This window comes from Zeus faber (assembly GCF_960531495.2).
Source record: "Zeus faber genome assembly, chromosome: 3".
NCBI lineage: Eukaryota > Metazoa > Chordata > Actinopteri > Zeiformes > Zeidae > Zeus > Zeus faber.
The window spans coordinates 1,913,027-1,928,026 of NC_137190.1; the positions used below are offsets into that span (position 1 = coordinate 1,913,027).

Consider the following 15,000-nt stretch of genomic DNA (forward strand, 5'->3'; position numbering starts at 1 on the left):
GGAGACGTGAGCGTCACACCTGGACCATGGAGCAATGGAAGAAGGTGGAGGTCTGATGAATCACCTTTTCTTCTACATCATGTGGATGGGCGGGGTCAGGGTCCGATCCCACGGAGCATCTGTGGGATGTGCTGGAACAACAAGCCTGATCTATGGGGGCCCCACCTCCAACTTGCAGGACTTAAAGGATCTGCTGCTAACGTCTTGGTGCCAGATACCACAGGACACCTTCAGAGTCTGGTGGAGTCACTGCCTCCACCTCACAGCTGTTGTGGTGACACGAGGGGGAGCTGCACAGTATTAGTGTTTATTAATGGTGCTTTTAATGTTGTGGCTGATCAGTGTATATATGTGTGTGTGTATATATATATATATTCTTTAACAATATGGATATATTTCAGGCATATACAGATACACTCTGTAGCTTCCAGCAGCCCCGGGCGCGTCCACGTACGCTGCCCACTGCTCCTGGCTGTGCCCCCGGAGGAAGGACAAGCCAGGATGGGTCAAAAGCAGAGGAACCATTTCACCGGCCACCATCAAAGCATGTGCGTGTGTGTGTGTGTGTGTGTGCAAGCATGTGTTGTAGTGTGGTGTGTTGCGTGACTAATAAAGACTGTTTCTTCTTTCTTCTTTCTTCTTCTGCTGTACTAAGAAGTCAAAGCGATGTGTGACTTCGTTCTACATTCAAAGCTGAGATGAGAGGAAAGAGGAGCAGGAAAAGAAAACGTGGCAGAAAAGGAGTGTGTGTGCGTCTGTGTGAGTGTTTTTGTCTTGAGTGAGTTCGCAGGGTGAGGTGGGCTCCAGGAAACAGAGACAGACCGAGAGGAGCGGGCGCGGGAATCCTTTTATGCTTTATCAAAAGTTTCCCTTTAGAAATTCAACACTCTTTTCAGCACGGAGCCTAAAAAGAATGTGCTCAAGACTTTACTAGCATTAGAAGAAGAACCATTTTTAGTCATAAATTATGCATTGAAACAAAGAGATAGTCTTTTTTATTTTTTCTTTGTTCTTCGGGTGCACGGGCCGAGCGAGTGCCTTTTTAAAAATCTTTAAAATTGTCCATTCAACTCAAAGTTACTGAGTGTAGCAAAAATGTCGAAGACATAAAGTCGGGGGGTAGATTGAATAAAATAATGCGAGAGGACAGATTAGTCATGGAGTTGAGCCCACACGCTCTTTCAGCCGCCGCACAATGCCACTTTTTATAAGCGGCCCCATCTCCACAAAGGCTGCGTTCAATATATCGAGGATGATACATGGTCAGACGTGTAATCTCTCTTTGATTCCTCGCCCTCATTCATCCCACAACCTTTTCAGCCCTGACACTGATGGGCTGCTGGGTCCGTCTCACACACACTTACACACTGACACACAGTAATACACACTAATACACACACAGCAATACACACTGATACACACTGATACACTAATTCACACACAGTAATACACACTGACACACACTAACATATTAATACACACACCAATATGCTAATACACACACAGAAATTTCTGAGCAAACACACACTCCTGCTGCTAATGCTGCACTTAAATTACATGCACACACACACACACGCACACACACACACACACACATTAATACACACATTCATGCATGCACAGACACACCCACAACCACGTATAACCACAGGGCAGTTTGTAGAGTTCATTCACACATACACACGCACTCACTGACAAGACGTCCAGTGTGTCCTGCACTGACATGTCAGACACACACACACACACACGCACACACACACACACACACACACACACACACACACACACACACACGCTGCTTGCTGGTGTTGAGAGTTCATTGCAGCCGCAGTCAGTCCTGGCATCTCTCCTCCGGCTCGGCCGCCGCTCTGCGGTTTATTGACCGAGCGTTCAGGTGGTTCAGAGCCGCCATTGTTGTGGCATAATGGAACACAGTTTGGCTCCAGCAGCAGAATGGGCGTCTCAGTTTTATCATTATGAACCGTTTGGCCCTTCTCCCATGGCGGAAATGTAAAGGTGTCACCTCCCCAAATTATCTCTTCCTCTCTTTCTGTCTTTCCATCTGTCTATCTATCTGTCTCCTTCCCCACTGAAGTAATTTTCCTTCCAAAAAATGGAAAAGAGAGTGATATATTGAATCTTGTGATTGTCTTGTCTGTGTAAAGTGGGTCGTTGTCACTGAATCGCCACTCAACCAGACCAGACTGATGTTGGGCACTATCACTCGCTGATATGAGCTGCAGAGTTCCAGAAACAAGCTGAGGTGGTGATGCATGTGATGACTGTTTTGTGGTAAAATATTAAGTAATGATTGCTTATCCTTGCCAAGCCCAAATAAAATCCATTAACAGAACACGACACAGTGAAATGCTTTGGAATTACTGATCCTCGGCATCATCATACTGGATAGTAAACTGGCAGCTTATAACACGGTGCAGGAAGAGAACGGCTGCTGCACCAGACACCTCCGGTTCTGCTGCTGCTGCTGCTGCTGCTCTTAAATTGATATCAACTTATCTGTGAAACAAAATCAAAGGTCTGCTCAAAGCCTGCAAGTTAAAAGGGAATATAACAAGCCATTTGAAAAACACTGGTAGTTATCAGTGCTGTATCCGACTGATGGAAGAAGATGAAAGATGGGAAAAGACACTAACACCTGCTGCCGTTCAGGTGATTTGTATGGGAGAAACGTAGAAACGTAGAAAAACCCGAGGGACTGCCAACGCACCACGCTGGCTTTAAGAGAAGAGCGCTGAGGGGAGAGCGAGTAGAGGTGCGGGGGATGAGAAGATGAAGAAGAAGACCAAAGAGGGAAGGATTACTTATCTGCGTTTCCATTCCCCGTACCCACACGTCAAAATAAAAATACTTCTTCTGGAGAGGAATATAAAGTGCCTGGTGTCGGGGTTAAAGTTTCACCACAACACAGACAGCAATTCTCTGGAGTAACTTTATGTGTAAAGAGACATAAAGTGCGACAGGTTGGGAGCTCTGGCGTCTGTTCAGACCTGCACTCCAGCGTGGGTCCAGGGTTCATCTTTGGTGGTGACTTATCTTGGTTTTCATTACGAGAAAGGGGTTTCTCTGCGCTGGAGTGTGGTCCATGATCACACATGCACACGCAAGCTTTTGAATTTGTGTGCAGGCAGTCCAACGACAGGACAGAATGTTCTGTGCATGGAGGCTTGCACGTCCGTGCGTACGCACAAGTGGTGAAAATATGAGCTGGTTCACGGTTCACAGATACAGTGATAATTGGCTGACAGCTCGAACCTATGTATGAAGTTAAAAAAAGTCAAAGTGTGAGTGAATGACTTTGAATGGGGAGGTTTGTAACATGTGATAAAGTAATAATGTCTGTCTAGTAATAATAGCTTTTTTTTTCGGCTGATATTTCAGGCAAAGCTCCGTTCAAACCTTTCACTTTTTAATGCACGGCCGTAAAGTCGCCATCACCAAAGTGAGTCTGACTCTCCTGTCACGGTCATGTCTCGCTAAAAGACTTCTGGTCGGATATCCGAGTCTCCGACACATTCCGGGGAATCTGTTGTCTTGAGGGTCGTTAAGAAGGCGCTTTGGGGTGAGATGGGAACTCCTGAGATTGGTCCCAGACAGAATATCAGAATCCTGCTCGGTCCTACAGCGTTGGACAAGCTTTGTTTTTGTGATGTGATCAAGTCTTTGTTGTAGCCTCAACATAAGAGCAACAGCCAGGGAGGCTGTGCCGACCGGGGGACAGGTTTCATGTGGGATTTTATCTGAGGGCCGCACCAGGAATGTCAGACTCCACTCGCAGCATGAGGACACTTAAAAAGTTCAACTATCCATTTATAACAATGAAGAATGTAAATGTGATTTGAAACCAGAACTGGATACTTAGTTGAGACACTTTTCAAACTGTCTGGATAATTCCTCATCCCATCTGGAGCTGAAAAATGATTTTTGGACCTATTCTGAATTTACAATCTCTTCTGATGAACCTCGGATGACTCAGCGGTCAATTTTATCTGTGGATCCAAGTATCACGGCTAAGCTAAAATCTATGTAGATGAAGGTTCAATATGGGCTCCGAACATCCTGTTCAGCAGTTTGACAGCAGCAGAGCTGAGCTGCTGTGACGTGGTCTGCAGCAGGGTTGTCCGTCATGTCGGGCTTTGAGGAGCGCCGCATCTTTATCTGTGAAATTGAATTAAGTGATGCGCTCCATCATAATCTCTTCAGGGTACATGCAATGAAATAAAGTTATAATTCTAAAACAAATGGCAAGTAAAAAAAAAATATTTAATGTGCATATTCAAAATCTTGTAAAATCGTAAGATATATACTGTATGTATATACAGTGGTACCTCGAATTACGACTGCATCTACTTACGACCAATCAAGACACCGGCAGCCATAGTCGCAAAAGTTTGTATCCACTTGCGACCGACTGCTCCAAGATACGAGCGTGGAAATTTACAGTTGGTGCGTCACGGCCAGTCAGCAGTCAGTCAGCAGTCAGTCAGCAGTCAGTCAGCAGTCAGTCAGCAGTCAGTCAGTGAGCGACCTACATGGTGTGTGCATGTAGTTGGTGCTTTATTGATATTTCTTTTCATATTTACTGTGTTTGTTCTGTGTATTTTGTTTATTTTCCTCCTTCTTGACGTCATCATTTATATGGAAATATTGCTTGGATGTACGACTGTTTTAGCGTACGACTGTTTTAACATACGACTGTTTTAACCTACGACTGTTTTAACATACGACTGTTTAAACGTACGACTGTTTTAACGTACGACTGTTTAAACGTACGACTGTTTAAATGTACGACTGTTTTAACCTACGACTGTTTAAACGTACGACTGTTTTAACGTACGACTGTTTTAACATACGACCGATCTTATAGAACCAATTACAGTCCCAAGTCCAGGTACCACTGTATTGTATAAAGTATATTTTGGCAGATCTGTCAAATTTGTCAATATATACTATATTCTGGCTCAAAAAAATTAATCCCTACACACACACACACACACACACACACACACACACACACACACACACACACAAACACACACACACACACAAACACACACACAAACACACACACACACACACGCACACACACACACACAAACATGCACACACACACACAAACACACACACACACACAAACACACACACAAACACACACACACACACACACACACACACACACACACACACAAACACACACACACACACAAACACACACACAAACACACACACACACACACGCACACACACACACACAAACATGCACACACACACACAAACACACACACACACACACAAACACACACACAAACACACACACACACACACGCACACACACACACACAAACATGCACACACACACACACACACAAACACACACACAAACACACACACACACACACACACACACACACACACACACACACACACACACACACACACACACACACACACACACACACACACACACACACACACAAGAATGACCCACATGACCATTTACAAGTGGAGCTATTCATCTGGACACCCTGTTAGGATTTCTTTATGTCAAGGAGATTGTGGCCTGGACTGCAGATTCATTATGAAGATTGAATTGCCTTCACTAGGAAACTTTTTAAGCGAGAGCAATTATAGAGAGCGACGCAATGATAGCGTCAGAGGATGAATGAGAGAGAGAGACAGAGAGAGAGAGAGAGAGATTCAAATGGAGACACGAGAAAATGAGTTAAAGATAGACAAAGAAAGAAAAGGAGAGTGACAGATGGTGGCAGAGACAAAGTGGGAGAAAGACACAAAAAGCAGACAGTGATGTACTGTATATAGAGAGATGAGGATCTAGAAAGATGGATACAGATCTATCTACTTTTTTCTATTTTACATATACATGTAATGATATGATATATCATTACATGTATATTATTCCATGATATAATCATATGTATGTATATACAGTTTATATATATATATATATATATATATATATATATATATATATATATATATATATATATATATATATATATATATATATATATATAATATAAATTGTTATGTATGAGTTTACATATATGGGGTGGAGAAAGTACAACTGTGGATGGCCTAGTCCAAGTAACTGCACTGTCTTCCTCCATGTATTTATATATTTTGGGTAATTCTGACCTACTCATGTTTTTAAGTGGAATGTTTACACAGTCCTCTTTGTATTTTTGTTTTTATATTCAGTTTCTTGTACTTCACCTTTTGTTTTCCAGTTGCTTTGGCAATGTAAACATATGTCTCCCATGTTAATAATTCCCCTTGCATAGAGCAGACATAGAGAGGGTGCAGCAGGTCCTGAGTGAGTGAGCTGAGATGAGGGAGAACAAAGGGTTAACAGTCCGTGTGGGTGGGTGTACTCCAGTGTAAAGTCACCGCTGTAAAAAGCACGTCAACAACGCTCGTCGTGATCCTCGTATTGTCACCAAATCCATTCACAAGTGTCGTTTTTCCTTTTGTTAATCTGTGATCTCTCCTTCCCAGTATGGCTGCCGCCGCCTCGCAATGAGGGATGGAAGGCGTCGCTACGAAGCCTTCGCCACCTCTGTGATCATTGGGTCCGTTTAAAGCCAAACCTTTCTTTACAACAGGAGGGACGTGTACATATATAATTATTCTTCTCCCTTCTCCTGTCCTCCTCCCTCTCCCTCTCTCTCTCTCTCTCTCTCTCTCTCTCTCTCTCCCTTTCCTTTTTTACACCAGTAGCACCTGGACCCGTGCTATTCATCATGCGGATGACTCGGAACATGAATTAGTTTCCTTTTTTTTATGGTGGGAGATGAGAGGGCCAGATGGCATAAAATAAAAAAAGACTGAAAATGTAAAAAAAAAAGATGGAAGGAGGGATGGAAGGAGAGGAGGAGCAGAACGGAGGACGGGACATTTTAGCCTTCTGTTTCTTTACTGTTCGCCTTCTATGTTATCGTGGAGGGCACATGCTGCCTTTTGGATTAAGGCCTTGGATTTTTTACGCTCTGCACTTAGAGCTTTTCACACGGCCTCCATTGTCGCCGCTTTATACTTCAAACAAGAAAATTGTGAAACTGTAATTAGTCTGTATAATTGCGAGGCGGATGAAACGCTGCCAATCGGAGCTCGTCGCACGAAAGGTGGAGCGGTCTTGTGCGCCGGTTCTTTTTCATGGTGGACTGCTCTCCCTCTCTCTCTCTCTCTCTCTCTTCTCCCTTTCTGTCTTCCTCGGGCGTCTGGAAAAACATGGAGCGTTCCATTCCGGGAGGACGTGAGGGATGTGTTATTAGATTGTTGTTTGTGGACATTCGGAGCTCCGTCCAGAGGCCACGTTGGACCCACTGCGAGCAGCCACCCGGACGGGTGGAGCCACCTGGATGGGCGGAGCCGCTCAGGGAGGCGCTCTTTTGTTATTGTTGTTGTTGGTTTTCATGCTGTAAAGATGATGCTTTTCCCTGAGCAGCTGCATATGTCCTCATCTGCTTCTCAGCCAAATTCCTCCACCATGTCTCCTTGTAGTCCCAGTTCATTGGTCAGGAGCAGAGTTTGAGGAAAAGGAAAACTCACATTTTTCAAATGTTTTTCGTTTTTTTTACTTATTATTTATTATTTTTATTTTTGAGCATTAAACTCAGAGGTTTTAATAGAAACCAGTCGAATTCAACGGAACTCCATTTATCTAAACCCCTAACTGAAATTCTCGGTTTACAGAAACATGAATAGTTGAGAACAGTGTGATAATTAAAATCAAATAAATATTTAAATACAATACAAAAAAATAAGATGTAACTATAATTTTGACTGTAGACTGTGGCTGTAGAGATACGCTGGTTGGGTGAGCAGTAAACTGGCAGACAATAATAATGATGATAATAATAATAATAATAATAATAATAAAAATAATAATAATAATAATAGTAATAGTAATAATAATAGTACTAATAATTATAATAGTAATAATAACAATAATAATAGTAGTAATAGTAATAATAATAGCAATAATAATGATGATAATAATAATAATAATAATAATAATAATAACCTTTATTTGTCCAGCACCTTTCATACACAGCATGCATTAAAAGCAAATGTCTAGTTGTCAGTTTTCAATGTCATATTTCATGTTCACTGTGTAGAGTGAACAATAACAAGTCATGTCAGAGATGAAGAGGATGCATTTTAATGACAGAAATTTCTGTCAGACACAGAGCATCTGATTCCCTTGGTTCCAACATTCGTTGCTTGTTATATTTTTGTCTTTTTTTTCATTTATTTTAATGGTCTCGGGGTTGTTCCTTTTTCTAAATGTTGAGCGGAATAAAAAAGCTCTAATATTGGGTCGAGGGTGATCCAATCTGCCGAGACTCATCTTCCTGGAGCCCTTACGCTTAACCAGGTCAACACAGGGGGCTTCACAGACTGCTGCCCAATACTCGCCTTCCGACACACACACACACACACACACACACACACACACACACACACACACACACACACGCGCGCATTCAAAGCCATGCACACGTGTGAAAGTGCCAGTGTGGTGTCGTCCGGGTATTGTCATGCTATCAATCATTGTTACGAGGCCCGGCGCTTCCCCGCTACGTTAACTCAGTGACCCCCAGACCCAATCTCAATTAAAGTCCTGATGAATCTATGACTCATGTACAGACGGCTGTCGCCCGCCTGTCAGTCAACGCGTCCTGGGGAGAAATCTCCAGCCGTCTCCGGTTTGACTTATTTATTTATTAATTTTATTATTATTTTTGGGCCCGTTGCAAAAAATAGATCATAACGGCTGGGGGATTGGAGAGTGGAGGAAAAAGAGAAACGGGGAAGAAAGAGAAGAAGACAGAGGGAGAGGGGGGAAAAAGGAGATTGGGGAAAGAAAACACATTGCGGGGCGGATGAGCGTGTTTGACGCACACCGAGGGGGGTTAAGACAGGGTTTGGCAGACAGAGACAAGCCAACAGAGACACCAAAGCTCAAAATCTAAAAAGTTTTCTGAGGCATTGTTTAGAAATCCTAAACTAGGGGGACCGCAGACAACACGGAACCCCCCTCCCCCCCTTGTTTTCCTCTTTTCTGCGTTCCCGTGCACATAAATAGCTATTTTAACAACTTGATGCTATTTTGAATAGGGGCTGCAGCTCTCAGAGGATTTCCACGAGTGAGGCAATTTGCCGGAGAACAGGTGCATTTTTAATGCTTTCGTACAATTAAAACAGACTCCACCTTTCTTTTTTTCCCAGCTCCTCTCTTTCTTTGCGCGGCGTCCTCCTTTTATACGTAGGTTGAATTGATTTGGTTTGTCTAATTAAACTCAGAATAAGACGTTAATTACCTAACAAGGTCACCTCTCGCTACCACCAAATCTTACCGTTGGTTTCCTTTTCTTCAACACTATTTTCTTTCCAGACTCAAAAGGGAAAGTTGAATAATGGTGTTAATTGCCTTTATGCAGTGTCCCATTTTAACTTTGTATGTCTTTTTTTCCTCTTTCTTTTTAAGTCCCAGAACTTTTCCCGGGTCCTTGTTCGGCTTTCAGAAAAGGAAATCTCATTGGTCCATTGTTAACTTCTCCCTCGTCCTCCTTCGAGACGCCGTGTCAACTCATCTCAATACGGCCTTTATCCGTACTTTTCCATGTTTTTAATCTCCAGATTGACTCAGCCTTTTGTGGCTCACACGCACGCTGCGTCTAGAAACATGCGTGTTATTTATCAAACAGGTCTGAAAACATCTTCTTCGCAAAATGCAATTCTGTCCTGCGAGGATCTGGCCAAAAACGAAGGTGACAAGATGCCAGGGCCGGCTCTAGCCACTTTGCCGCTCTCGGCAAATGGGTGGAGGGAGAGCGACAGAGAAAGTATCCCCGTTATGCACGGTGCGCGTCGGCGTGCCGGCGCCCGTCGCCGGCGCCGTGGGCATTGTTGGTACCGTCGGAGAGGGAGACAGGTGTGCAGGTTGTGCCCTGATCGCTCCCTTCCCGCACCCCCCACAGCCTGCCGCCCCAGGCGCCCGCCTACGTGGCCGACAGGAAGAGCCGGCCCTGCGTCGTGCTGTCGGTGCTACACGCTGGATGGATTTCATTATAGTCACACAATTTGCAAATAACATTTTTGGATGTAAACCTTTCTGCACTGCGGGTATATTACAGTGAAGGTATGGTGGTGATGACTTCCTCTAAGAACGGCTGCAGTTACCTTGGGACTCTAGGGAGACATCAGCCACGTCGGCCAGCGTCTCCTGCGTTCGCTCACTGTTTCGGGTTCATGTCACCAGGAGTTAGTTTGGTGACTTCTGATGACATTTCTGCTTGAAGTTCTAAGAAATGCACTATTTACAACGCAGTATTAACATTTAATAATCTTCAAGAAGAGGCCTGTATATGGGAATGCTGTAGAGACCTACCCAGTGTGAAATGGCACTAGCGTACTATTTAGTACACCAAATTTGTGTTTATTATTAGTGTGAAATATTGTGAGCAATTTTCATTAGCGCCTGATAACTGCGACAGCAAATGTTAGAGCAGCAAAGCAAAGGTCAAGAATTAATGAAACCCAGAAAAGTAAATGATCACTGAAGGCTGCTTCATCTACACATTTGACACATATTTTCAACTGGATTCTTTAGTTTTTAACATAATAAACGTGTTTATGCCACTTAAAATTATAAGTAAGACAGTTTAGAATGTGAGAGTTGTGTACCAAATAATTACCAGAGCAAACACACAGTACTACACCACAGTCCTGGTAAACTGTAAGAAACAAGACTCTGGAACTTTGACTTTAAAAGAACAAAACTTTTACTCTGGCCATTGCACATTTGGAGCCACATTTCTAAACCTTCTGGAAGCGGTTCCTAAAATGTTGAAGTAGAATACAGCAGCTTTGCACTGTGCATGCTCCTCAGCCACCAACACGCTCACTTCCAGATTTTGCCTTTCAAGATCTTTCTCAAAGAGTGAGTGAGTGAGAGTGTCTGATCATGAAACACCAGGTTGTTTTATAATCTTCGATAAAGCGGTTTTAATGCTCTGAATATGGAACAATTTTCTTTCCAAGTCCTAACAACAAAGGTTTTGTATCACAGTTTGGGTGATGATGTGTGTGTTGAACTAAACGAGTGGAGTTGTTCACGTAAAATGAGTTGTTGAAAAAAAAGAAGAAGAATGCAAAACCTAGGGATGTAAGTTGTGCAGCCAAAAATACATAATGATATAAGTCCAATTCATTTTTTACAATCTAACATTGACCAGTCAGATTGTTTAGCTGAAACTGCTCATTTTCCTGCACATCATTCAGTGTGCGTCTGCTTTGGAGCCGGAGCTGACAGTGAAAACTGAGGCAGCCTAATAACGGCAGTATTATCCTTTAAGTGAAGGTGTAATTTGTGCCCATAATGAACTAATGGCAGTGAATGGCGGGAGTGAACTAAATGGGCTACTGATGGATCCTCTCGCCACCAGACGGAGTGCGTCTTTAGAACAGCTTCCATTTTCAGCGCCGGCCCCCAGTCGTAAGCGTGGGGGCCCTTCATTGCGTGTTATTAATCACGGGAAGCGCTGTGTACGTTCCCTGTGAGGGAGCGGGAGCAGAGCCAACCTCCTGGAATCAAATCTGTTGCAATGAGCAGATTCCAGGATGTCCGCAGGTCCTTAAAAAGTAAAAATCATAAATTCAGTTTTGCAAAAATTAGGCCTTATAAGTCATTAAATAGTCTCATGTTTAAATTGATGAGGTCATTTCAACATGAACATTTTGTCTGTTTTATTTCATTTTATTTACCTATTACTCATTTACTATGATGTTCTGTGTGGGAAATAAATAGTATTGGTTCTATTTCTTCCAGTTCCCAATCACTTATAATATAATTCATAGAATCATTGTTCATATTCTGCCCTGTTCCTACATTATACTCCCTCTCTGCACTAAATATATAGTACTTACCTGCAATATTTTATTAAACAAGGAGGTGAGGTTGACTTCTCTTAAATTGTGTTTAAGAGTAAAGTATTATATCTGACTCTGTGGCGTACGTAAACACCCTTGACCTGGGGATGGAAGGTCCTGATGGAAAGACTGAGGATGGAGAGACGTTGGAGAGAGGACGGGTGAGGATGGGTGAGGCGGGGTGAGGACGGGTGAGGACGGTTGAGGCGGGGTGAGGACGGGTGAGGTTAGGGTGAGGTGGATGAGGACGGGTGAGGATGGGTGAGGACGGGTGAGGACGGTTGAGGCGGGGTGAGGACGGGTGAGGTTAGGGTGAGGTGGATGAGGACGGGTGAGGTGGGTGAGGATGGGTGAGGCGGGGTGAGGACGGGTGAGGACGGGTGAGGTTAGGATGAGGTGGATGAGGACGGGTGAGGTGGGTGAGGATGGGTGAGGTGGGGTAAGGATGGGTGAGGAAAAAGTGGGGAAGCAGGAGGATGAAGTGGGGGCTGGAGGTTGTTAAATTAGCTGTGTAATGTGAGGTTGATGGGGAGTGATTGAGTGTGGTGACCCCCCCAAAACACACACACACACACACACACACACACACACAGTCTTCTGTCCTAACTCCTCTGCTCCCCCACCTCTATTTGTCTTGATCAGAAAGGTCTCTCTCTCTGTCCCCCCCCCCCCCCCCCCCCTTTTTGGGGAGTGGGTGGTGAGACAGTGAGTGAGGTTCTGTTCCCAGGACACACAGTGTTTGTTTCATTGGACGAGCAGCACTCTGCTCTGCCTGCTCTGCTCTGCCTGCTCTGCTCTGCCTGCTCTGCTCCGCTCTGCCTGCTCTGCTCTGCCTGCTCTGCTCCGCTCTGCCTGCTCTGCTCTGCCTGCTCCGCTCTGCTCTGCCTGCTCTGCTCTTCCTGCTCTGCTCTGCTCTGCCTGCTCTGCTCTGCCTGCTCTGCTCTGCTCTTCCTGCTCTGCTCTGCCTGCTCTGCTCTGCTCCGCTCTGCCTGCTCTGCTCTGCCTGCTCCGCTCTGCTCTGCCTGCTCTGCTCTGCCTGCTCTGCTCTGCCTGCTCCGCTCTGCTCTGCCTGCTCTGCTCTGCCTGCTCTGCTCCGCTCTGCCTGCTCTGCTCTGCCTGCTCCGCTCTGCTCTGCTCTGCCTGCTCCGCTCTGCTCTGCCTGCTCTGCTCTGCCTGCTCTGCTCTGCCTGCTCTGCTCTGCTCCGCTCTGCCTGCTCTGCTCTGCCTGCTCCGCTCTGCTCTGCTCTGCCTGCTCTGCTCTGCCTGCTCTGCTCTGCCTGCTCCGCTCTGCTCTGCTCTGCCTGCTCTGTTTACTTGCACTTTGCTCTTTCCCGCATGGACACACAGCAGGAGACTGTCCGAGTCAAACGTGTTCTCAGCTCCTGGAAAGACTCTGCTTGGTGCTCGGTTTAGTCGAGGGGCGGAGCCTGGGCAGAGCAGGAGGCTGCAAAACGACCGGACGGATGTCGGACGTAATGTACAGTCTTCCATCGTCTGCTGAATTTCCGTCGTCAGTTGTTGTAAAAAGCGATCTGTATGTGTAAATATCTCTATGAAAGTCATCAACGCGCCCACTCGCTGTGAATTCTCCGGACAATGACCTGCTCCATTCACACATGGGCTCCATCGGGAGGGTAAAGTCTGGTTAATGTCCGGTCCAACTGATTCGAACATTTGCCTTCTCACATACACCTCCTATAATAATGTCCAGATAAGTTGTGGGTTGCAGTGCGTGTGTGAAAGCAGATTATCATTCTCATGTGCGATGATAAACAATGGAAATAAACGTGCAACAGTAGTAGTGAAGTCGCCCCCTCCCTCCCCCTCCCTCCCCCTCTCTCTTTCCTTCTCTCCCTTTCTATCTGACTCATCTCTTTCCCTCTCGTCTCCATTCCTTGTTCTCTCTCTTTTCATCCCTCTCTTCCTCCACCCTGCCTTCCCCTAACCCTCCTTCCGTTTGGGTGGATGTGGAGGGTCAGAATGACAATTATCTAAAACACAATTAAAATGGTGTTAATCTGATTATTTTCTCTTTACAGGATAAAGCGCTGGAATGACATTGGAAGGTGTTTAGAAATAGCATGCATGCCCTTGTCACAACATAGATTTAAAAAAAACTGTGTGTGTGTGTGTGTGCCTGCGTGTGTGCGTGTGTGTGTGCGTGTGTGTGTGTGTGACAGGACATTATGGGTTTTATTTGAGTAAAAGGTTTTTTTGCAAAACCACGCAGTCGCCGCCAGTTGATCAGCTTCGAAAGATTGACCTCAACCAGATGGGATAATCAAAACGTAACAATGAAATAACAAAGTATTATTATTATTATACAACAGTGAGGGAGCAGGAGTGAGTACGGCTGATACTTGTTCTCAAAACCTCCCAGAATGCATTGCTGTACGTGAAGCTGGACTTTTGTATTCACACTGGGAACCTTTTCATGCTGAGTTCACAGTCGTACAGTTATTACAATCCTTTCTTTTATTTCAGCATCATGTATTTAAACAGGGATGCTACATCATGTATTGTTTCAAAGGCGTCGTCTGAACATTAGTTTGGTATTACATATATGAGACATAAATATGTTCACGGTTTAGTCAAGGTTGATACAACAAAAGAAACAAGAGAAAATAAAAACATAGTAATCAATATTATTATTCCTATTACTACTACTACTACTATGCATTGTTTTTTTGCAAAAATAATAATGGTAATTAATAATGATAAAGATAATAATAATGAAATACTGCAAACAATTTAGTTTGCTTTTTAGTTTCATTTAGTTTTCTCTTTTCTTTCTATGCTTCCAAAGCACAATGACACATGTGAAGAGTTTATCACCGTCTGGTTCCATTCTGGTAAGATGAGACCAGTAAACAAAATCACTCTCTCTGTGTTCTAACCTGCTCTGCCTCCCTGGGCTGAACCATAAAAATATATCAACAAAAGTTCTGAAAAGCACAGAACCCCAGAAACTGAAACATAACCTCATATAATGTATATTTGTAAACTATTTCCTGACCTGTCTGGCAG

The 15,000-nt window shown here is 44.2% G+C and overlaps 1 protein-coding gene across 1 annotated transcript in view; it reads right to left on the bottom strand.

Moving 5' to 3' along the window:
- The window catches only part of LOC307228308 (uncharacterized protein), a gene marked incomplete at both ends in the record, with an annotated part of 78,768 nt that overhangs the window by 30,961 nt on the left and 32,807 nt on the right, over positions 1-15,000 (bottom strand). The window lies entirely within an intron of this gene.